We start from the raw sequence: 26,190 nt of genomic DNA, 5'->3' as shown, positions 1-26,190 counted from the left end.
TAATCTGCATGGTTAAAATTATGATCTTTTTCATGCTGATGCATATTTCATGCTATTCAGTAGTGTGTCTCCATGTTCCCAATGTTAAAAAGTATTTGAGAAAAGAATCAAGGAGACATTAGCATCTTGTTCAGCTTCACATGGATGGGCTCACTGACCTAGATTTGGTTTGGCTGTAAAATTTTCATTGTGTTTTATTACTGCATCCTTCCCCATCTCTGAAATCTCCAACATGATAATTCTTCAAAAGGTTTGAACTTTTCTTAATCACATTCCATTCTGGTTACCCATTGTTAAGGCTGGAGAAGGTGAAAAAGAGGTTTACTGGGATGCTGCCTGGATTAGAGAGCACATGCTATGAGGAGAGGTTGGACAAACCTGGTTTGTTTTGTCTGGACTGGTGGAGGCTGAGGGGAAACATGAAAGAAGTTTATAGGTTATAAGAGACAGAGTAGACAACGGGTATCTATTTTTCAGGGGTGTATCGTCTAAGACTTGAGGATATGCATTTAAAGTGAAAGGGAGAAAGTTGAAAAAGATGTGTGGGGGGCAAGTTATTTTTACACAGAATGGTGGGTGCCTGGAATGCACAGCCAGGGGTGGGGGTTGGGGCAGATATAATTATTGTATTTAAGAGCCTCTTAGATAGGAACATGAATGTGTAAATAACAGAGGGATATGGGCACTGTGTATGCAGAAGGGATTAGTTTAGATAGGTGTTTAATTACTAATTTAATTGGTTTGACGCAACATCATGGAACTAAAGGCTTGTTCCTATGCTGTATTGTTCTACATTTTAATTCTGATCTTTTACTCACTTCTGCGTTTCTTGTTCTACCATTGATATCTTCACCTACCAAGGCCCCCATGCATCCCAACACTTCTCCACCTCTTCGCAGTCCTTTTATCAGGTTTTTGAGCACCAAACCCAATGAGTCTTGAAATCAAATTTAGTTTGATAATCACTTCCTTACCTTTCTTGGATAACACCTAAAACACCAGAAGAACTCAGCAGGTCAGCCGGCATCTATACAGGGAAGCGGACATATGGCGTTTTGGGTTGAGACTCCTTCATCAGGAACCAAACCTTTGACTGTCCATTTCCCTCCATAGTTGCTGCCTGCCCAGATTCAGATTCATATTTATCTATTTATCAAATGTACATCAAAACATACAGTGAAATGCATCATTAGCAACCAATACAACCTAAGAGTGTACAGTGGGCCAGCCACAAATGTCACCACATATTCCAGTGACAACACATTCCAGACTCACTGAGTTCCTCCAGCATTTCATGTGATTCTCCAGATCTCCAGCACCAACAGTTAGTCTTCTTGTTCCATTTAACCTTCTTAGGATGTTTCACTACATTTTCAGATGGATTGTACATGGAAGTTGCTATTATTCCAGTAGCTCTAAAACCCCATCAAAATGAATGGTTATGTTGCTGAAATGTCACTGAACAAAACCCTATCAATCTGATTCTTGGATAGCTCTGCTGACTGGTATTGCAGATAAATAAATTCTGAGATTTAACATTGCAGTCTGATGGAATTTGTTCTATCCATCCATCAATTCATTTCTACACATTCTGGTTTTAGTCTACCTCGTTCCTTTCTTATTTTATTTAGATATACAGCCCACGATACCCATGTGAACAATTAACCTACTAGTTCATATGTCTTTAGAATATGGGGAGGAATTTGAAGGAAACACATGCAGTCACAAGGAGAATGTACAAACCCCTTACTGACTGTAGCGGGAATTCAACTCACGTTGCTGGCACTGTAATAGCATTATGCTAACTGCTACATTACCATGCTACCCCTTTTCTCAGTAATAAAAAAAGAATCATCTCATTATTCCATTCAGGCACTCCAGTTTCAGCATTCACTGTTACTATCTGTTAATGTTAAAGCATCAGTCTCAGTTTCAACATTTCACTCACACTGTAGACTCATTTCATGCCTCCTGCCATTTGCTGATGTAACAACTGGGCATTTAACCTAGGGTTATTGTACTTTGTTGACAAATGCCTCTCTGCAGTGGATTCTGGGTAAAGATTGACAGATAATTAATGGATGTAATTTAGTGGGGTTTATTAAGGTGCTAATTAAGTTACTGGTTAGGCAAAAACTTTAGTACTCTAACCTACTTTCTTGTCTTTCCCCAAAAGGTTCATCTTGTAATGGTCAGAATTAATGTGTCCACTTAGCTATATAGAGTTTGATACTGTTATCTGCTGGCAACATTAAGTCTGGGCTGGTTTGGGGAAACAAGCTGTGTGTAAGTTCAGTCATGAATTTTGAAGCTGACTTGTCATAATGTCAGATGCTGGAATGAAGACAGGAAAATAGACAGCAGGTCTGGCAGCATCTTTGTTGGAAGAAAGAGAATCAGCTTTTCGGGTTGATGAACTTTCTTTGATGTAGTTTCATAAGTTTTGTTGTAAACTTATCAATAGATGTTGATTTATGTTCCAAGATCAATGCAGATGGCAAGGTCCTGTGTGTTACCGCGACATTGACATAAATCTCATCTTAAGATAGAGCCAAAACAAGCATTGTCCAAAAAAGAGGTGAAAAAAACCCCAGCTCCATCACACTCTTTACCATTGACGGCATCATTAAAGGGTGGTCCCTCAAGAAGGCAGAATCCATCGTTAATGGCTGTCACCATCCACGTCATGTCCTCTTCTCATTACAAGCATAAGGGAGGAGGTACCAGATAACTTGAATTCCAATGTTTTATTATTAGCTTCTTCACAAAACTTCTGAACAGTCCATGAACCTTGCTATTCCTCTTTGCACTTTCTATGTGTCTGTCTTCTGTCATATTAATGACTTATAGTGATTTATTTCTTGTACTGTACTGTTACCATAAAATGTTCACACTTATCAACAAATACATTATAAATAAATTTCACAACATATGATAATAAACCTGATTCTGATTCTGACATTGAAGCATGCCCCCACCTTAACCAACTGTCAAGTAGGACAAAAATTTTGAATGTTTCTGAATTTCTCATGTTCAAATCATATTTAATTAAAGAATTAAAACATCTTATAACATTAAGTGAAATAAGCTTTTACAATTCTGGAATTTTAAATATTTGACTAAATGCAACGTGGAAAGAGCTAACGCCTTACTCCTTCCTGGTGGGTTCTGCTGTGCAAGAGATGTGGGGAAGTTACCACAGTTTTGTGTTTTGCTACTGATCTGGAAAAGGAACCTGACATCAGAGTGCATGTGGAAAATTGCTAGTGAGAATGGAAACATAACTGGTACATACGTCACATGTTCATGGACATCCTACACTTGGTATTAGAGAAACCATTAGAAAGATTCATAGCACATTTACTATCAACAAATGAATAAATCAGACACCCTGAAATTTGTCTGCTTACAGGTAGCCAGAAAGCAAGAAACCCAAATAACCCAATTAAAAAAGGACCAAAAACCACTGCAGAGAAAGAGAGAAAAACACATACATGTCATACAAACAATAGAAGCAAGCCAACAGCATCCCAAACCCGACTGAATCCCAGATCGGCTCCCACAGCAGTTGGAGTAGGCCCAAGCCTTGGTCCCCAGTACAACGCACCAGTGGGGCAGAAAGGGCAGAACTTATCAGAATGAGAGTCTGGTTCAATATCCCTGGCATATGTTGTGAAATTTGTTGTTATGCAGCAGCAGTACAATGAAAACATAATAATAAAAAAACTGTAAATTACAATAAGAAATGTGCATATGTATATACTGTATATATATATATATGATAAATTAAATATGTAGTGCAAAAGTGAGAAAAATGTAACAAGGTAGTATTCATGAGTTCAATGTCCATTCAGAAATCTGATGACAGAAGGGAGGAAGCTATTCCTGAATTGTTGAGTGTGTGTGTTCAGGCTGCTGTACCCAGCCTTCTGCGTTCAGGATCCTGTACCCAGAAGATCAAGTCCATCACTGATGGGGCAGTAACACACTGGTTAATTTGCAGGGATAGCAGCCATAATCAGGACCATTGATCCAGAGACATCAGTGGGAATCTCAGGAAAGTAGCTGGGATCTTAAACCTCAATAATTAAATAAAAACTTAGTTTTTAAATTAAAAGGCTGATTATCATGAACAAAACTGGGTTGTCATAAAATCCTCTTTCACACTAATGTCCTTCAGGGAATAAAATCTACCATCCTCCCTGGTTTGCTCGATACCAGTTTTAAACTCCAGACCAACAACAGGGCTAATTCCAAACTACCGTCTCTGTTGAGCCTATTGGCAACATTAGTGGCAATGTAAACATCTCAAGAACAAATAAATTAAAAAGTGAGGCATCCCACGTTAAACTGAATCCAGACTTGAGACTATATCGAAAATCTTTTTTCAATGTGGTGTTTCTTTCTCTGTCTGATTTTTCTTCAGTCCTTTACCTCTTCCACCCATCATCTCCCAGCTTTATTCCCCCTCCCACCCTCCCAGAATCCCAATCACCTGGTTTCACCTATCACTTGCCAGCTTGTACTGCTTCCCTTCCCCCACCTCCTTTTTCTGGCTTCTTTCCCCTTCCTTTCCTGTCCTAAAGAAGGTTCTCAGCCTGAAAAGTGGACTGTTTAGTTCCTTCCACAGATGCTGCCTGACCTGCTGAGTTCCTATAGCACTCTGTGTGAACATGAGGAATTCTGCAGATGCTGGAATTTCAAGCAACACACATCAAAGTTGCTGGTGAACGCAGCAGGCCAGGCAGCATCATTAGAAAGAGATACAGTCGACGTTTCGGGCCGAGACCCTTCGTCAGGACTAACTGAAGGAAGAGCTAGTAAGAGATTTGAAAGTGGGAGGGAGGGGGAAGATCTGAAATGATAGGAGAAGACAGGAGGGGGAGGGATGGAGCTAAGAGCTGGAAAGTTGATTTGCAAAAGAGATATGAGAGGATCATGGGACAGGAGGCCTAGGGAGAAAGAAAGGGGGAGCGGGAAGCCCAAAGGATGGGCAAGGGGTATAGTGACAGGGACAGAGGGAGAAAGAGAGAGAGAAAAAGAATACACATATATATATATATATATATATATATATATATATATAAAAATAAATAACGGATGGGGTAGTACGAGGGAAAGATGGGGCATTAATGGAAATTAGAGAAGTCAATGTTCATGCATATAGGGTGTTGTTCCTCCAACCTGAGTGTGGCTTCATCTTGACAGTAGAGGAGGCCGTGGATAGACATATCAGAATGGGAATGGGACGTGGAATTAAAATGTGTGTGCCTTGCTTTGGATTTTCACTATCTGCAGAATCTCTTGTGCTTTTGAAACTTGACCTTCCCTTGTTAACTGTTAAATATGTGAATATGTAAAGAGCTGGATCTTAATCTCTGAACAAGGTAAACTTTGTTTTGATTTTGTTCTTTGGGAATTAGGAGAGTTTGAGTTTGAATGTTAGACTTTTCAAATTAAAATGAAGTGAAGTATTATTTTACCTGTGTTACGAAGTGCGGTAGTTTTTTTCTTCTCCCGTGTTGAGATTAATGTAATGTATCTTTTGGGAGTCTCTTCACAGCTGTGTGTAACTCTATCAATCTTTCCACTTCAAAAGTGTTCTGCATATAAACCAAGTCAAGAAAAGAACATGAAATGTAGCAGCTGTTTTGCTACTCTTCCAGTGGGTGATCCAGTTCATTACTCTCCAGAGATTAGTGAGGCTAAAATAGTGGCCGCTGAAAACAGGAACAGGAACAGGAACCAAGACGTACTATTAACTCACTACCGTTGCTTCCGACACAGGCTTCACACCAGCCTCATGCTGTTGGCTAATTTGTGTGATTTCGGTGTGCATCCATTGCGAACTGTGCAGTTCATTATCTGTTCACTTCAGCAGGGGTTTTGTGCTATCCGAAGTCAGCCTGCACCTCTTAAAGGGAAAGTACACTGCTAATACAAAAAACAGAGGAAATATCTTTCCGTATGTCCACCTGGACTGTATAACATCTTAGGAATATTTAAGTAATAGCAAGCGAAGGATTTTGTTTTATCTGTCTCGTCCACTATCAGCCTTAATGGAATGGCAGAGCAGACCCGATAGGTAGAATGCTGAATTCTGCTCATTATGTCGCTTGGTCTTCTGGTTACTGTTGCCACCCATGGGTAAGCATATTTCCCCATCTTTAACAGGCACGGTGACACATCTTTTTGAAGATGCAAGGGTTCATATGAACGTGTTGTAGGATTAATTAGTAATTCAGTTTTTTTTGGTTTTCTCTTAGTTGGTTCGAGTATTACAGAGTGATCAGGTGGTATGGTCAAGTATCAGAAAGATCTGACATGTAGACTGTCACTTGTTAGTGTGAGGGATACGTGATTTAAATGAGGTCTTATACTGAGACCTTCCTTGCTGCAAGAAGTATTATCACTTAATAAGATACTTTAAGATAATCTGAACCCCACAACTAGTACTGTCCTCTTACACACACACACCCACACACACGCAGACAGACAGACACACACACATACACCCACACTCAGTGGCAGACAGATACAGATGCGCAGACACACACACACACACACACCCACCCACCCACCCACCCACACAAAGAGGCAGACACAGACACACAGAGACAGGCTGACAGACAGATACATACATACATACATACATACACACACACACACACACACACACACACACGCACCGACAGACAAACAGACAGACACACACACACACCCACACACAAAGAGGCAGACACAGACAGACAGAGACAGGCTGACAGACAGATACATACATACACACACACACACACACACACACACACACACACACACGCACCGACAGACAAACAGACAGACAGACAGACAGACACACACACACACACACACACACACACACACAGATAATCCATGCTGCCTCATGCTCACCCTCAGCCACTTGGCCCAATGGCCCAGTCTCTCACACAACCCTGGAGATTCCAACCCTCTCCCCCTCCTCCTCCCCCCACCCCCAGACAGTGCTGGACCCTGTCAAGTGGGATAACACAAAACTAATTCAATGTACATCACCTGCTTAATTTAGGCAAAGTCAGTGAGGATGAAGAAGGAGGCTATCTGTATGCAAAATATGACCTTGTCAGCTCAGTATATCTCACTATACTGGGGAGACCATTCCTCATTTCACTGGCCACAGAGGTCTCAACCACCTCTAGTGTGGAATCCGTCCTCAGTGTTTCTAAATCACAGAACTCCCCTGTTCTCAGCATCTCAGCATGGCCGTGCAAGTACTGCCAAGATATAAGAAGGTAGATCATCATCATATTCCCCAGGAGAATTAAGAATGGGCAATAAATGACGTACTTGCCAGTGGGTCAGAACATTATAGCACAGAAAAGGCTCTTTGTTCCATAACGTTCTGCCGACCTTTTGAACCTGCTCTATGATCAGTCTGACCCTTCCCACTACATAACTCTATTTTTGGTTCATCCATGTGGCTATCTAAGAGTTTTTTAAATGGCTCTAATGTATCTGTATCTACCATCACCCCGACAAGGCATTCCACACCCCGACCATTCTCGGTGTAAAAAACCTACTCCCCAGATATTCTTCCAATCAATTTGAAGTTATGGCCCCAGTATTAGCTATTTCTGCTATGGGGAAAAGTCTCTGGCTGTTCATTTCTGCCTCTTATCATCTTCCACACTCGGATCAAGTCTCCTCTCATCCTTCTATGCCCCGCGCTTACTGTCATCTGGAATTCACTATCAAAAAGAGATGGCGGGAAAGAGAAACAGTCATCACAGCAAAAAGAAAGTACCTGTTGCAGCCTCTGACATAGTGCAGCCTCTAAGGTTCAGTACTAAAAGCAGAGAAGCAGAATGGAGATTAATGGCTGATTGGCCTCCTGCCTTTCAAATTTCCATCACTCTCTGATGGATTAGCTGAAGTAAGACTGTATTGAATACTTTTCCTTGCTCTCACTTGGAAAGTAGATTTGAATTTAAACAAATCAATCACACAAATGTATCTTCCTATCTATTCAGCACCACTTTGTTCCACCGTGTAAAAAACTGTTGCCTGTCGCGATGACATAATTGACCAGTTGATATATTCTTGCTGGTGTTGATTGATAGAGAAAGGGCCTTCAAGATAAGTGTACAAATTGGTGAAAAATTTGTGACTCATTTAAACAACTCTCTTTAGACATTCAATAGGCTGTCTTCAAGCTGCTTGCTATGAGGTTTACTTCCATTTCTGAGCACGTGGACTGAAATATTATTCAATCCTATTCTGCAAGACCAAACAGGGTTTAATGTTCTATCAGTAAGGTGGGGAGCCCAACCATCACTGCATTGCAAAAAGATGGGCACCTGCTTTAGGGAGCAGGGTAGTGAAAAGGAAAAGTTTAATATCCTTTTCAGTAGAATTGCAAGCAACTCTATCCTTGCTGATCTGATGTGACACAAAAACAATGAATCTCCCTGTATGTTTTGATAACTACCTGTAAGCAGTTTGTACGACTTCCCCGTGGCCACATAGGTTTCCTTCGGGTGCTCTGGTTTCCTCCCACTGTCCAAAGATGTACCACATGGTAGGTTGATCGGTCATAGTAAATTGTCCTGTGATTAGGCTTAGACTAAATTGGGGTATTTCTGGGCAGCGTGGCTCAAAGGGCCAGAAGGGCCTATTCCACACTGCATCTCAATAAAAAATAAAGCTAATCTAATCTTTAAAATCTTTAAACTTGTCTTGCACTGTGTTGCTGCTACAAATGAAATCTATTATGACATATGTCCCAACTGATGCATCACAGACTTGGGGCACAATGGTAGCAATGTGGTCAGTATAATGTTATCACAGCTCAGGACGTTCCAGAGTTCTGTTTGTACAATATGCCCGTGACTATGTGGGTTTCCTGTTAGTGCTCTGGTTTCCTCCCAAATTCCAAAGACATACCGGTTATTAGATTATTTGGACATTTTAAATTGTCCTGTGTTTAGGTGGGTTGCTGGGTGGTGTGGCTTTTTGGGCCGGAAAGGCCTGTTCTGCATCTGATCTCTAAATAAATAAATAAATGTTGGTGATAATAAACCAGATTGGATTCTGATTCTAGGTAGTGGCAGAGACAGAGACATTAGGGAGTTAGACACATGAATGTGAGGTAAATTGAAGAATATGGACGTTGTGTAGGCAGAGGAAATTAGGTTAGTTGGCCATTTGATTACTAATTTAATTGGTTTGGCGCAACATTATGGGCCAAAGGGACTGTTACTTCATACACTGCTGTATATTCTACCCATTTTTAACTTCCTTGCCCACCCTTCATTTTTCCTTCGGACATACGAGGCCTTTCAGCCCTGCTGGCCCTCAGAGGAAATCTGAGCACCAAGAGGCCACAGGTTGAACGTGCAGACTCCACGGAGACAGCAGCCATGGTCAGGATCAAACCTGAATTCCTAGTGTTGTGAGGCAGAGGCCCCACCAGCTGCCTCTACACTCTATACTGTGATCAGTAAAGGAAGGTATTCCGAGCCTCTTCTTGAATTGAAAAGAGGACGGTGATAGGTGAAGCCACCCAACTGGCTTCACTTATCCTCCTAGCTTGTCCTCCTTCTCCTTCCTCCAGCTTTTTATTCTTGCATCTCCCCCATTCCTGAAGAATGACCTTGGCTCGAAATGTCGACTGTTTATTCACTTCCGTAGATGCTACCTGAGCTGGTGAGTTCCTTCAGCATTTTGTGTGTGTTGCTCTAGATTTCCAGCTTCTGGATTATGATTAGATTTATTTGTCACATGTACATCAAAGCATCAAAACATAAAGTGAAATGCCTTGTCTTGCGCTAACATCCGGTACAGTCCAGGGATGTGCTGGGGGCAGCCTGTAAGTGTTGCCGTGCTCTGGGGCCAACATAGCATGCCCACAACTTATCAATCCTAACCCGTGTTTCTTTGTAATGTGAAAGGAAGTGGGATCACCAGAGGAAATCCATGTAATCACAGGGAAAATGAACAAATTCCTTACAGACAGCTGTGGAAATTGAATCCAGATCTTATAGTTGGTGCCAGCGAACAACACAACCAGCGGTGACATCCTGCAGACAGTTCACAAAATGACTTATTTTACTTCGTTTTTCAAATATGATTCTACTACTAAGCTGCAGGCAGTTGGAACCTGTCATTTACATTTTGATGGGCCAGTTAAGTAATCTGGTGTTTTTCTGTCTCTGAGAGAGTTTAGTGAAGTTGGGAGCGTAGTGTGCACCCTGGATTCTGGAAGATTGGAGAGCTCATGATTAACTCCATTACTTCTCTCCATTTGAGGCGTCCAGCAACGTTGAAGTTGACAAAGATGAAAGCAGAGGATGGCCATGTGTTCGGTGACATCTGCCATTATTTGACCGATCTTCCTGCTAACTGCTATTGGAGGACAGGGGGTTGGGAACCAGAGTGATAAGGTTGAGGAAGGGGAAAACAGAATAAATCAAAGATAGCATGCAACAGAGATTATAGAAAGAACAGGCAGGAGATGAGGCTTAATCAAAGCCAGTGGCATGAGTTACAGGGCAATAGAGGCATGGTGCAGTTAAAACAGAAAGCAACAAATACTGGACTGAGAGTGTTGTATTTGAATGCAGGCAGCGTAGGAATAAAATGGACGATCTTGAAATCCAGCTACAGATTGGCAAATATGACGTTATGCCCATCTCTGAAACATGGCTAAATGATGACTGTAATTATATATCAGTGCAAATACACTGATAAACAGTATATACACAGATATGCAGTACATTGGAAAGATAGGTTAGTAGGCAGAGGGGGTGGTGTGGCTCTGTGTATAAGAAATAATATTAAATCGTTGGAAAGAGATGACATAGAATTGGAAGGTGTAGAGTCTGTATGGGTTGAGTTAAGAAATGGCAAGGGTAAAGGACCCCAATGGCACTTGTATACAGGCCTCCAAACCGTAGCTGGGATGTGGATTACAAATTACACCAGGAGATAGAAAAGGCATGTCAGAAAGGCAATGTCATGATAATCATTGGGGATTTTAACGTGAAAGTGGATTAGGAAAACCAGGTCAGTACTGGATCTCAAGAGAGAGAATTTGTAGAATGTCTAAGGGCTGGCTTTTTAGCCAAGCTTGTTATTGAGCCCACTAGGGGATCAACTGTGCTGGATTGGGTGTTGTGCAGTGATCCGGAGGTGATAAGAAAGCTTAAGGTTAAGGAACCCTAAGGGAACAGTGATCTCAATATGACTGAGTTCACTTTGAAATTTGAGAAGTAGAAACTAAATTCCAATGTGTTGGTATTTCAGTGGAATAAAGGAAATTACAATGGCATGTGAGGGGAACTGGCCGAAGTTGACTGGAAAGCGACACTAGCAGGAAGGACAGCAGAGCAGCAATGGCTGGAGGTTCTGTGAAAAATGAAGGAAGTGCAAAAAGATATATTGCAAATAAGAAGAAATTTTCAAAGGGAAGAAGAACACTACTGTGGCTGACAAGTGAAATCAGAGCCAAAGTAAAAGCAAAAGAGAGGTCATACAAGGAAACCAGAGCTAGTGGGACAATAAACGATTGGGAAGCTTTTAAAAACTTGCTGAAGGAAACTAAGAAGGTAATTCAGAAGGAAAAGATGAATTATGAGAGGAAGCTGGCAACTAATATGAAAGATACTGAAAGCTTTATTAAGTATATAAAGGGTAAAAGAGAGTCAAGGGTAGATATAGGACCAATACAAAATGACGTTGGGGATACTGTAATGAGAGATTCAGAGATGGCAGTGGAATTGAATGCGTATTTTGCATCAGTTTTCAAAGTGGAAGATGTCTGCAATATACCAAACATTCAAGAGTGTCAGGGAAGTGAAGTATGTACAGTGAAAATTACAATTGAGAAGGTGCTCCGGATGTTTAATGGTCTGAAGGTGGATAAATCTCCTGGACCTGATGGAATGCACCCTCAGGTTCTGAAGGAAGCAGCAGGAGAGATTGCGGAGGCATTAACAATGATCTTTCAAGAATCGATAGATTCTGGCATTGTACCAGATGACTGGAAAATTGCCCATGTTACTTCGCTATTTAGGAAGGATGGGAGGCAGCAGAAAGGAAACTATAGACCTGTTAGCCTGACATCAGTGGTTGGGAAATTGTTGGAATCGATAGTTAGGAATGAGATTACGGAGTACCTGCAGGCACATGACAGTATAAGCCAAAGCCAGCATGGTTTCCTGAAAGGAAAATCCTGCCTGACAAACCTACTGCAAATTTTTGAGGAAATTACAAGCAGGGTAGACAAAGGAGATGCAGTAGACGTGGTGTACTTGGATTTTCAGACAAGATGCCGCACATGAGGCTGCTTAGCAAGATAAGAGCCCATAGAATCACAGGGAAGTTACTAGCGTGGGTGGAATATTGGCTGTTCAGCAGAAAACAGAGAATGGGAATAAAGGGATCCTATTCTGGCTGGCTGCCGGTTACCAGTGGAGTTCCACAGGGGTTGGTGTTGGGACCGCTGCTTTTTATGATGTATGTCAATGATTTGGACTACGGTATTAATGGATTTGTGGCTAAATTTGCCAATGATACAAAGCTAGTTGGAGGAGCGTGTAGTGTTGAGGAAACAGAAAGCCAGCAGAAAGACTTAGAGAGTTTAGGGAAAGGGCAAAGAAGTGGCAAATGAAATATAATGTTGGAAAGTGTATGGTCATGCATTTGGTGGAAGAAATAAATGGGCAGACTATTATTTAAATAGAGAGAGAATTTAAAATGTAGAGATGCAAAGGGACTTGGGATTCTTCGTGCAAGATACCCTAAAGGTTAACCTCCAGGTTGCATCAGTTGTGAAGAAGGCGAATGTAATTTTGGTATTCATTTCTAGAGGTATAGAATATAAGAGCAGGGATGTGATGTTGAGGCTCTATAAGGCACTTGTGAGACCACACTTGGAATATTGTGTTCCGTTATGGGGTCCTTATTTTATAAAGGATATACTGACATTGGAGAAGGTTCAGAGAAGATTCACAGGAGTGATTCCAGGAATGAAAGGGTTACCATACGAGGAACGTCTGTCAGCTCTTGGGCTGTATTCCCTGGAATTCAGGAGAATGATGGGGGGATCTCATAGAAACATTCAAAATGTTAAAAGGCCTGAACAGATTAGATATGGCAAAGTTATTTCCCATGGTAGGGGAGTCTAGGACAAGAGGCCATGACTTAAGGATTGAAGGACGTCCTTTTAGAACTGAGATGTGGAGAAATTACTTTAGTCAGAGGGCGATAAATCTGTGGAATTTGTTGCCACAAGTGGCTATGGAGGCCAAGTCATTGGATGTATTTAAGGCAGAGATAAATAGGCTCTTGATTAGCCAGGGCATCAAAGGGTATGGGTTGAAAGCAGGGGAGTGGGAATGACTGGAAGAATTGGTTCAGCCCATGATTGAATGGCAGATCAGACTTGATGTGCCAAATGGTCTACTTCTTCCTATATTTTATGGTTTTATGGACAGTTCAGGATTCTTGGGATCAACATCACAAGGATTGATTGGAAAGTCTGAGGATTCAATTTAGGGGGCTTTGACTTTCATGTTGTTTGTGCTTCTGGATTCTGGTTCCTTTTTGTTGCTGTTGTAACACTCAGTTATATTGGCTCATATATGTCTAGGGGAAATCCCACCCAGCACCTGCCTCAACGCTTCCCACGGAATCGGTTGCTGCACCTCTGCCACCCGAATCAATCCCAGACATCAACCAGCACACACAGTATGTTTCACCAAGTACACTTTGTAGATATTACTAAGTCTATGAAATTAATATAAATTTGATACGGAAAAGGAAGTAATGGAAAAAAAAGGCGCCAGACTTATCAAAGTCCAAGTTCTTCGTGCTCAACCGTCGGAGCTCAATCAATTCCTGACGACCATCCGGATCCTGTCAACTCACGGCTCGGGACCACCCGGAGTGATCGACCGGAGCCTTTCACACGTCCGTCGTCCTCCCCGTCTCTCCTCCGACTCCCCCCCCCCAAAAACCCCGTTCCCAGTCATATGAGACAGCATTATCATCCGAAAAGAACGATAACATGAACACCCATTGGTTAATAGCACCTTGCTGTCTGTATTAACCCAAGCAAATGTCTAGCTAGAGACTTTCTCAGCATTTAGCATAACAAAGAAGCATTCCCAAGTATAACATAACAAAGAAGCCATTTTAAATTTAACATACAAAAAAGAAAGACCCCGTACACTGTTTTTAAGCAGTTTGATCATGGAGATTGATGCAGAATAGTGTGCTTTGGTGAAGAAAGGCTCCGCAACCTGCAGTGGGCTAGTGGCATGACACTGAACTGAACTAAAGTGAATACTACTCGACTCCTGGTTTGATGTTGATATTCCATGTGTTGACCGTTTGCTGTTTGCCGTTAGCGCAATAATTTTCTTTTTTTGTACATTTGGTGTTTGATGTTTTCTTGAACAGGTCCCATGGTGTTTCTTTGTTTCATGGCTGCTTGTGGGAGGATAAATCTCAGAATTGTATTCTGTATAGACACCTTGATAAGAAATTGACTTTGGCCTTGTGAAGTATTGCACTGACTGCTGTACTACCATGCTGTCCCAATGCTACACTTCTGCCCTGTGCTGAGATGGCCCACAAGTGTCTACATGTTTCCAATACCCAGATAGCATCCCCACAATTTACTAACCACTACATCTTTGGAATGAAAGTTTGGAAGGAAACTGGAGCAGTCAGAGGAAACCCACACAGTCAAGGAGAAAATGTACAAACTCCTTACAGATAATGGTGGGAATAGAATCTGGACTACAGCAGCTGTAAAGTGTTACACTAACCATTATGCTAACGTGTGAGGGGTGGAGAGTGAGTAATAGTCGTCCAGACAAGGGGTCTCGGCGGGAAACATCGACTGTTTATTTCTCCTCCTTATGTGCTGACTGAGTTTCCCCCCATTTTGTGAGTGTTGCTAAAGACTTCCAGCATCTGCAGACTCTCTTGTATTTACAGTGGAAACAGGGACTGGGGGGGGGGGGGTGGAGGTTGGTTGGGGGTGAGGCAATAAAGGGCTGCAGCTGATAGAATCTGACAGAAGAGGAAGGTGGAGCACGGATCAAGTGAAGGAGGATGTGGGGGTGACATGAATAATTGGTGGACCGACCAAATAGGAGGAGCATGTGAGTGATGGCCAGATAGAATGGCTGAAGGAGGAATCTGACGAATCCAAGAAGGCGCCAATGATGAATGCAACCAACAGTGACGTCCTACAGACCAGTTCACAAAACTACTTCTTCTCCTTTTTCTTTTCAATATGCTGGAAGATGGGTTATTTGAATTAACACTACATCCCCAATGATACTATGTATCCTAGAACAGCAGAGAATCAGACCCTTCAGCCAATTGAGATCATACTAACCATTCAACACCCAATGCACTCATCCCATGGTGCTTACATCTTTCAAAATATTAACTCATTATTTTGAATGAGAAAGTGATTAGGAAATTAAATCCTGGGAGTTATCACCTTCTGACAGCTTTATAATGTTTTCTAGAGGAATTTACAACCAGACAGCATGAAGATTATTAATGTTTATAATTTGTCACTGATGTTTCATCATTTCCTGTTGTCTGCTCAGCTGATTTCCTGGCGAAGTCTCCTTTTATTCCCTTCAACCAACAAATTCAAAATGGAACTACTGCATAGGCTAGAAGCCTGGAATTTCTTCTAAAAAATCATGCTGAAAATTCGAGACATATTCAGGAAGTCAGGTAGCATTTGTGGACAGAAAAAATATAATTTTATGACTTATCAAAAGTGGAAGACCATTAGTCCAAAATGTTATTACATTTTTAGCATTCTCTATTTTTATTCCAAATATAATTTCTAGTGTGCAGTACCTCTAAAACCTAACCTTACACAAGAGATGCTGCAGATGCTGGGAAGCTTGAAGAACACATACAAAATGCTGGAGGAGCTGGTCAGGTCGTGCAGCATCTATGGAGAGGAATAAATAGTCGATGTTTTAATCAGAGATCTTGACACAAAGCATTGACTGTTTATTCCTCTCCACTGATGCTGCCTGACTTACCTAGTTCCTCCAGAATTTTGTGTGTGTTGCTAAAAGTCTAATTTGTTTTGTTGGTTTAGTCTGTGTGTGCACGTTTTATATAAAATTTCTGGATATTGAAGAACAAGGGAGGTATCCAAAGCTAGCGGTGCTGCTCGATTCTCCTTTCTCACCTCACAAGTACACGTCCTGATGAAAGGTTTGCGCTCTGAACGTCGACTGCTTATTCGTTTCCATAGATACTGCCTGACCTGCTGAGATCCTCCAGTGTTTTGTGGGTGTTGCTTTGGATTTTCAGCATCTGCAACACTTGCCCAGATATGGCAACAGTTAAAGAACATCTCTCAACATAGACGACACCCAAAGTTCTACAAGGAAAAGGGTCACGCACTAAAGAGATTTAGTAAGGTATCCAAAGCTTCATGCAAGGACATGAATACTAGGTATCTTGAGCTACAAAATGCAAGTGAATTTGGTGGAGAAATTTGTGTAAGAACTTCCAGAAAACAGATATAGCATATAGCATGGCGATAAATGAAAAAGGAACAATATGATCAGAGACGAGAGCTGGTAGTTTAAGATGGTGATGGATTGGAGAAGGTTGTAGTAAGATGGACTGGAGAAGATTAAAGTAAGTGGAAGGTTAACAATCCAAACACAAGCACTGAGACCGCACTTGGAGTATTGTGGAAAAGAGTAAATAGTCGACGTTTCAGGCCAAGACCCTTCGTCAGAACTCGCTGATCATTATGAGTCCTGATGAAGGGTCTCCGTCTGAAACATCGACTGTTTACTCTTTTCCATAGATGCTGCCAGGCCCGCTGAGTTCCTCCAGCATTTTGTATGAATTGCTTTGATTTCCAACATCTGCAGATTTTCTCTAGCTTGGAGTATTGTGTTCGGTTTTGGTCACCCTGTTATAGGAAAGATGTTCTTACACCGAAAAGAATTACAAGCACATTGCCAGAACCTGAGTGAATGAGTTATAGGGAGAGCTTAGACAGGATATGACTTCATTCTCTAGACTGTAGGAGACTGAGAGGTGATCTGATAGAAGTGTATAAAATCATGAGGGCGCTGATGGGATGAATGCACTCATTCTTTTTCGCAGAGTTGGGAGAGGACAATAAGGCAGAGGTTTAAGGAGAGATGGGAAAGATTTAATAGGAAAATGAGAGCAATTTTTTTAACATAAAAGGTGCTATCTATGTGCAATTGTGTGATGGGTTCGCGGTAAGTTTCTACCAAAGGAGATGTTAAGCGCTGTTTCCCTCTTCTAGCCTACAGGTCACCCTTGGGAAAGGTGCAGCTCCTGTTTAGCTCCCCCACCCGCCCCAATAAGCATCGCGTGAAGCTGTGGGAGCAGGTGGTGGATGGCTGTACAAGCAGTTGGTGTATATCACAAATCCTGGTTATGCGACCACAGACGCCAGGCAGATGACTTCTAAAGAGTGTTGATAATGGCTGGTGTCACCCGTCTTGTAAAGACACTGCCCAAAAGAATGCAATAGCAAACAACTTCTGTAGAAAAACTTGCCAAGAACAATCATGATCATGGAAAGATCAAGGTCACCCATGTCATACGACATGGTACATAATGAACGAAAGAACTATGTGTGATGAGCTGTGAGAGGAAGTGGTTGGGGCAGGTACAAGGAGAAATTTTAAAAGGCACTGGACAGGTATGTGGGTTAGAAAAGTTTAGGAAATCATGAGCCAAATGCTAGAAAATGGGACTTGCTTGGAAGAGTTAACTTGGTCAACATGGGCCAGTTGGGCCAAAGGGTTTGTGTCCATGCTGTATAACCTCTATGTCTAAGTCTAAAAATATCGAAAGTATTTGGTGACTTTGACTCAATGATTCCAAGTATCTGAACAAAGATGTGTTAGTGATCAGCCGATGGTGTATTTGGGATACAGAAAGCAGGTTTCCAGACAGCAGAGGATGGTTGATTGAAAGCTGGCTGTGGAGAACAGTTCAATAATTGTTGCTATTTACTTATTAGTTGTGTGCAAGCAACAAAGACAAAGGAAACTCTGGCTGCCATCCATTTCTTTAGGTAACCAGCCATCTTAATTTCACCTTGTACTCACTGCATCCCACTTTCCCTTAATTACTTCTACCTTTTGCAGCCCACTGAGACCCCTGATCCCTTCATCCTTGACCTGCAAATTGCTTCTGACCTGGTAAAACAAAATGTAAATGAGTTACTGAATTCATGAGAATAGGAAAAAAAGATTCTAGAAATAAATATTTCACTGAGACATGAAATGTTACATGCTAACTCCTGTTCCCAAACCGAACATTCTGTCTTCTCCCACCTTACTATTGACTATAAGACATAGGAGCAGAATTAGGTCATTTGGCCCATCATGTCCACTCCGCCTTCCATCATGGCTTATTCATTTCCATCTCTACCCTATTCTCCTGCCGCCTTCTCCTATCCATTCATGCCAGAAATTATCAAGAATCTAGCAACTTCCACTTTAAGTACACCCAATAACTTGGCCTCCACAGCTGCTGTGGCAATAAATTCCACAGATTAGCCACCCTTTGCTCAAGAAATTCCTCCTCATATCTATTTTAAATGGATGTCCCTCTATTCTGAGGTTGTTCCCTCTGGTCCTAGATTTCCCCAGTAAAGGAAACATCCTCTGCACATCCACTCTATCTAGGCTTTTCAACATCTGATAGGTTTCAAAGAGAACCCCGCCTCCATTCTTCTAAATTCCAGCAAATACAGGCCCGGAGCCATCAAATGCTCCTCTTATAATAACCCTTTCATTCCCAAATCTTATGAAACCTGAAAGTATGTACCACCTGGCTCAAGGAGAGCATCTATCCCACAGTCAAACAGACCTCTTGAATGATAATATTTTTCTTATCTTCACAATCTACCTCATCATGGCCTTGAACTTTATTGTCTGCCTGCAATGGACTTTCTCTGTAGCTTGAACACTTTATTTGGCACTTTGTTATTGTTTTTTCCCTTTGTACTGCAATGTGATGAAATAATCAGTATGGATGCAATGCAAAATAAGGTTGGAACACGTGGCAATAACTAACCAATTTACCAGAATTTACATTAATGTTCTCCTCTATAGCCACAATAACCTGTCTGTGCACTAACATTTCTATCTCGTGATTAACCCACTATCAGTTTAGATAATCGAACTATTGAGATTTTTTTTCTCTGTAATACACTCTGTTGCCACTCTTTTAGGTATCACCTGTGTTGGTAGTCTTTGCCTGCTGTAGCTCACTCACTTCAAGGTTCGATTTGTTGTGCATTTAGACATGCTCTCCTGCGCACCGCTGTTGTAACACGTGGTCCAAATTTGAGTTATTGTCACCTTCCTGTCAGCCTGAACTAGCCCGGCCATTCTCCTTTGACTTCTCTCATTAACAAGGTGTTTTTGCCCACATGGCTGCCACTTACTAGATGGTTTTTAAAAAAGTTTTTTGTACCATTCTCTCTAAACTCTAGAGGCTGTTGTGCAGAAAAATCCCAGGAAGGTAGCAGTTTCTGAGATATTCAAATCACCCATCCATCACCAGCAATCATTCCATGGTCAAAATTACTTAGATCACGTTTCTTCCCCATTCTGATATTTTTGCTGAACAACAGTTAAACTTTTTGACCATGTTTCCATGTTTTTTATGCACTGATCTGCTGCTGCGTGGTTGACTGATTAGATATTTGCATTAGGTGTACCTAGTAAAGTGACCAGTGAGTGTATATTTGATGTCAAGAAGCACGATATTAAAATATCACAACTATATTTGCCTCTGCAATTCCTCCTTCTTTTCTAAACCATAATATATTTAGCTTCCCTTCCAATTGTCATTTTCTGCTTGCTACAGAACCATTTAAGCTCCATCTGCCCTTTCAGTCAAAGCACATCTGTTATTCCACACAAACATAGCTCTCTTAAGATTTAGCTGACAGCCTCAGCATTAAGTAAAATTAATGTCCTTCCTAAGTCTGTCACAGTTTTGACTTGCAGGAGGCATTGCACTTGGATTCTTTCAAAGTGTTGCTATTCAGAAAGCACATGGAGCCTCTTGAATCTTGTCAAGACTTGGCTCCTGATTACTACCAGACAGCAAAATTTCAGTCAAATAATGGTTAACAACTGGAAAAGATCCTTTGGATTGGATGTTAGGGGAGAGTGTTAGTGGGATGGTTTGATGCTAGGAGAAAAACAACCTCTGACTTTCTTCCCTGTTTCCTACTCCCAGTGGCCAAACATTTTAATTCCCATTCCCGATCTGACATGTTGATCCATGGCCTCCTCTTGTGCCAAGTTAAGGTCACACTCAGGGTGGAGGAGCAACACCTTATATTCTGTCTGGGTACCCTCCAACCTGGATAGCATGAATATCAATTTCTCCTTCAGGTGAACAAATTCCCCCTCCCCCTCTATTGCCCACTTTGATTTTTTACTTCTTCTCACTTCCCTATTACTTTCCTCAGATCCCCTCCTCCTTCCCTTTCTCCTATTGTCCACTCTTCTCTCCTATCAGATTCCTTCTTCTTTAGCTTCACCTATCACCTTCCAGCTAGTCTCTTTCCCCTCCCCCCACCTTTTTTATTCTGCCATCTTCCCTCTTTTTCTCTCAGTCCTGAAGAAGGGTTTCGGCCTGAACCGCCAACTGTTTACTGTTTTCCATAGATGCTGCCTGATCTGCTGAGTTCTTCCAATGTTCTGTGTCTGTTCTTTTTAATCCAGTATTTCTGTTTTTGCAGGTTCTTTAAATCTATTCAACACATGTAATTGATTCATTTGTTTGTTGTTATTATTATTTTATTTATTTTCATTATATTTTTTTCTCTGCTAGATTATGTATTGCATTGAACTGCTGCTGCTAAATTAACAAATTTCGTGTCACATGCCGGTGAAAATAAACCTGATTCTGATTCTGTTGCCTCAGATTTTTATGAAGACTGGGTGGTTGAAATCGACTATCTCACTTTTACAAAGAAACATTATGTTTTCAGCCAAATATTCAATATATAGATCAAATCTTACTGGGAAAATGTATTTTTTTATTTGCCCCTGAACAATGGAGCTATTTAAGAGTCAAATACATGATGGGTGGGAAGTCACATATAGGCCAGGCAAGAGCTGTTTTTGTCATAGAATCATAGAGGCATAGACAAGTATAGCATTGAAACAGACCCTGTGTCCCATCTAGTCCATGCCAAATCATTTAAACTGCTTCATCCCATCGACCTGCACCCAGACCATAGCCTTCCATACATTTCCCATCCAAACCTCTCTTAAACTGTGAAATTACAATAAAATACAAATAGTAATAATTGTTCATCAAGTTCTTCAGGAAATTATAAAATCCCTAGTTCGTTTCGACTGTTCAAAAGTAACAGTCAATGGATGACAGCACTAAATTGATCTGAAATGAACTGAACTGTCTTGAGGACGCAGCAATTTGATGTTTGATATTTTGTGTGTTAGTTGCTGGTTTTTTTGCCATTTGCGCGATTTGTTCTTTTTTTCTTCGCAGGTTGGTGTTTGATGCTTTCTTTGAATGGGTTCCATTGTGTTTCTTTGCTTTGTGGCTGTCTGTGGGAAGTCAAACCTCAGGGTTGTATGCTGCATATATACTTTGATAATAAATGTATTTTGAATCTTTGAAAAGAACATTTCTAAAGGGAAATTATAGGTTGCAGATTGATAATACTTCGGAAGAAATATGTCTGGAGGTTTTGTGAGCTGCCTACAAAATGTCTTAACGTTGTTGATCACTGCATAAGCAACATTTCACCTTTAGCTTTGCCATTGCTTTTAAGAGCTCATTTGCACATTAATTAGCCATTAAACTCAGAACAGAAATTGAGGTGGGAGCTCAACATCTGCATTTATTTAATTGATGTCACGATAATATTAACTTATTCATTTTGTGTTGCAATAATTGTTAATAGAAGACTAGAGGTATTCTTCATCTTTGCTTCATATCGCAAATAATTCAAATTGTTCTCCCTTGTGTAATAACTAATTGTGAAAAATATTCAAATTGTCAATATAATGATTTGATTTCTTGGGTTGCATTTTTTTTTCTTCAAAACCTCTTTTTCTTTCAATGTTTTCATTTTTTTTCCATCCCAGAATTCTCACAAAGCCTCACTCTTGCTGATTCTTTCTCAGTTGTCAAATACAATTGGTTAATGAAATAAGTTATTGGTTCTGTGGTTTAGTATGATCCCAGGTGCTTTCACTTGCCAAAGCTTAAACACACACACTACCAACCATTTACAACTGAGGGTAAATATCCAACTAACACTCCATAAATCGAGGTCCCAGCACTTCAGAAAATTAATATAGAATAAATCTGGGTAGCCTCCAACCTAATGGCATGAATATTGATTTCTCCTTCCAGTAAAAAAAATCCCTCCCTCTCCCCTCTCATTGTATTCCCCATTCTGACCTCTTAACTCTTCTTGCTTGCCTATCATCTCCCACTGGGTTCCTTTCTCCTATGGTCAACTCTCTTCTCCTGTCAGTTTTTCTTCTTCTCTTGTCCTTTATCTTTCCAACCCACATGGCTTTCCTTCCAGCTATCCCTCTTCCCTTCACCCCACCTTTTTATTCTGGCATCTTTCCATCTTTCTTTCCAGTCCTGAAGAAAGGTCTCGGACTGAAACTTTGACTATCTATTCTTTTCCTTAGATGCTTCCTGACCTCTGAGCTCCTCCAGCATTTGTGTGTGTTCCTTTGGATTTCCAGCATCTGTAGACTTTCTTATGTTTATTTATTTATCTCCTTATCCATCCCTATCAAAAAGTTGCAATGTACACTATGAATAATTCATTGATTTTTAGTGGGATTGGAAGTAGTTTTTTATTGTTAAATGAAATGACATACAGTGAAAAATACTTGTCTTATATGCTGTTCATACTGATCACACAGTGCACTGAGGTAGAAGAAGGACAAACAATAACAACGCAAAATGGTGATGAAGGATTTTGGCCTGAAATACCAACTGTTTATCCTCTCCATAAATGCTGCCTGGCCTGCCGAGTTCCTTCAGCCATCAGAATAAGATGTAATAGCCACAAAGAAAGTGCAGTGCAGATAAACAATTACAGTAGATTCAAGATCATAACAAGGCAGATTGTGAGTTTGAGTCCAAGTTATCATAGCAAGGAGCTATTTAATGATTTTATAACTATTTAATAGTCTTATAAGTGCATCACTCTTCTGTTATCTGATATATGCCAACCATTTTATACACACCAAGTTCCTATTCAACAACAAGGTGATAATGGCCAGAAATGTGTTTTGGAAATGTAGGCCAGTCAGCTTCTGCAGAGAGAGAAATAGCATTAATACTTCGGGAATCCTCATCAGAACAGAGAAAAAGAGAAACCAAGTTAGTTTTCAGTAGCAGAGAAAGTGGGGTGGGATGGGTAGAACAATGGGATAAGGCTGTAATGTTGCCTCATGCATCAGAACAGTGCTGTGTGAGCTTTTACAAGCATCTGAGTGGGCAGATGAAACCTCCATGTTACATCTCATCTTGGTCCATATCTCACCGCACAGCTCTCCCTCTGTATTGCATTTGAATGGCAGTCCAGAGCAGATGCTCAATCTCCTACAACAGCATCTGGACTTAAAGCCTTCCGACTCAGAGGCACCACCCACACTGAGACATTTGGCAATAAAAACTATTTGCACATAGAACAGAGAATAATACAACACAGAACAGCATTTCAGCCAAACTTTCAATCTACTGCAAGATCAATTTAACCCTTCCCACCCACACGCAGCAGCCCCCACCATTTTTATTTCATTCATGTGCTCATCTAAGAATCTCTTAAATGCCCCAAGTGCATCTGCCTCTATCACCACCACTGACAGCACCTTCCACACACCCACCACTCTCAGTGCAAAAAAAAACTACCTGTGATGTTCTCCCTATACTTTCCTCCAATCACCTTCAAATTCTGCCTTGCTTTGTTTTGTATGTTCTGTCTGTCATGTTTGAATGTGTGTGCAAGTGAGTTTGCAGTGTGCTTGTGTCTCTCCTTAGGTGATACTCTGTATGTGTTATTCTGCATGTCACTGTCTATTCCTATCGACTACAAAGGAAGCCTCTTTTTGCCACTATATTTATGTGTGTGTATATCAGTCTGTGTATGTGTTTGTGTGTGTGTGTCTTTGTGAGAGAGAGAGTCAGGGCAAAAACTGTTGTTCCCCTTATCATTTACACTAATCACATTCTTTTCCTCCAATGTTCTCAACAACCCTCTCCAGATTCCACCACATACCTACACACACAGGGAAAGCTGCAGTAGTCTACCAACTTTCAGACCGTTAGGATAATGGAACAATCTGGAGCACCCAGAGGAAACCCACACAGGGAGAACAAGCAAACTTCACCCAGATCTCTGGCACTGTGAGGCATCAACTTCACTGGTGTCTCATGTGTGTACATTTCTGTGTTTCTGTACTCAGTGGCTACTTTATTAGATACACCTGTAAATTTGCTCGTACTGCAAATATCTAGTCAGCCAATCATGCGGCAGCAATTCAATTCAATGCATAGAAACATGCAGACACTCAATTGTTGTTAGACCAAAGATCAGAATGGGGAAGAAATGTGATTTAAGTGACTTTAACTATGGAATGTAGACAAGAGGAAATCTGCAGATGCTGGAAATACAAGCAGCACACACAAGAAATGCTGGTGAACGCAGCAGGCCAGGGAGCATCTACAGGAAGAGGTACAGTCGACGTTTCGGGCCGAGTCCCTTCGTCAGGACTAACTGAATGAAGAGATAGTAAGAGAGTTGAAAGTGGGAGGGGAAGGGGGAGATCCAAAATGATAGGAGAAGACAGGAGGGGAGGGGTGGATCTAAGAGCTGGAAAGTTGATTGGCAAAAGGGATACCAGGCTGGAGAAGGGAAAGGATCATGGGACGGGAAGCCTGGGTAGATAGAGAAGGGGGGAGGGGAGCCCGGAGGGTGGAGAGCAGGTAAGGAGTTATAGTGAGAGGGACAGAGGGAGAAAAAGAGAGAGAGAGGAAAAAAGGGGGAAAGAATAAAAAATATATTCAATAACTGAATAAGGGATGGGGTGTGAAGGGGAGGAGAGGCAGAAACGGAATTTAGAGAAGTCAATATTCATGCCATCAGGTTGGAGGCTACCCAGACGGAATATAAGTTGTTGTTCCTCCAACCTGAGTGTGGCTTCATCTTGACAGTAGAGGAGGCCATGGATAGACATATCAGAATGGGAATGGGATGTGGAATTAAAATGTGCGGCCACTGGGAGATCCTGCTTTCTCTGGTGGACAGGGCGTAGGCGTTCAGCGAAATGGTCTCCCAGCCTGCGTCAGGTCTCGCCAATATATAGAAGGCCGCACCGTTTCTCTCTTGTACCCCTTCCTATAGATGCTGCCTGGCCTGCTGCGTTCACCAGCATTTTTTGACTATGGAACAATTGGAATGCCAGAGAGGGTGGTTAGATTATCTCAAAACTGCTGATCTCCTGGGATTTTCATGCACAACCGTCTCAAGAATTTACAGAGAATGGTCCAAAAAACAAAAAAACATCCAGTGAGCAGCCGTTCTGTGGGTAAGATTGCCTTGTTAATGACTGAGGTGAGAGGAGAATGGTCAGACTGGTTCAAGCTGACAGGAAGGTGACAGTAACTCAAAGAATCACGTGTTACAAAAGTGGTGTGCAGAAGAGCATCTCTGAATGCACAATATATCAAACCTTGAAGTGGGTGGGCTACAGCAGCAGAAGGTCACAAACATGTACTCATTGTCCACTTTATTAGGTACAGGAAGTATCTAATGAAGTGGACGCAGAGTATATCTGCTAAGTCATTTTGTGTATTTTCAATACACGTGTGTGTAGTTTATTCACATGATCTTAATTCAGTCACTGAATAATTAATTATTATATCTTGAATTTTATATTTCAATTATAATTCCCTTGATAGAGAGCTAAGCAAATGCGACTGATGAACAGATTATTTTGCAATGTAAACAGCAGTAGCAATGGCTCATGTGGATCTTTAGTGTTCCAAGGGTTTGTAATTACTTTATCACTCTCAGAATCTGAAGCAACCTGTTGTGTTTTAGCAATCCATTTCAGG

At 41.2% G+C, this 26,190-nt stretch overlaps 1 protein-coding gene and 1 long non-coding RNA gene across 4 annotated transcripts in view; one reads left to right on the top strand and one right to left on the bottom strand.

The window, feature by feature from the left end:
- The window catches only part of LOC134353160 (uncharacterized), a 94,083-nt gene extending 88,368 nt beyond the window's left edge, over positions 1 to 5,715 (bottom strand). For both annotated transcript variants that reach the window (XR_010019554.1, XR_010019553.1), the window contains exon 1: positions 5,484 to 5,715. This is a non-coding gene — a long non-coding RNA (uncharacterized LOC134353160). The remainder of the gene's footprint in view (positions 1 to 5,483) is intronic.
- The window catches only part of il1rapl2 (interleukin 1 receptor accessory protein-like 2), a 1,302,096-nt gene that overhangs the window by 269,774 nt on the left and 1,006,132 nt on the right, over positions 1 to 26,190 (top strand). The gene's annotated exons all lie outside the window — the stretch shown is intronic.

Source organism: Mobula hypostoma, chromosome 10 (assembly GCF_963921235.1).
Source record: "Mobula hypostoma chromosome 10, sMobHyp1.1, whole genome shotgun sequence".
NCBI lineage: Eukaryota > Metazoa > Chordata > Chondrichthyes > Myliobatiformes > Myliobatidae > Mobula > Mobula hypostoma.
The sequence above is the reverse complement of the archived record's forward strand: the minus strand, read 5'-3'. Positions and strand labels throughout refer to the sequence as shown.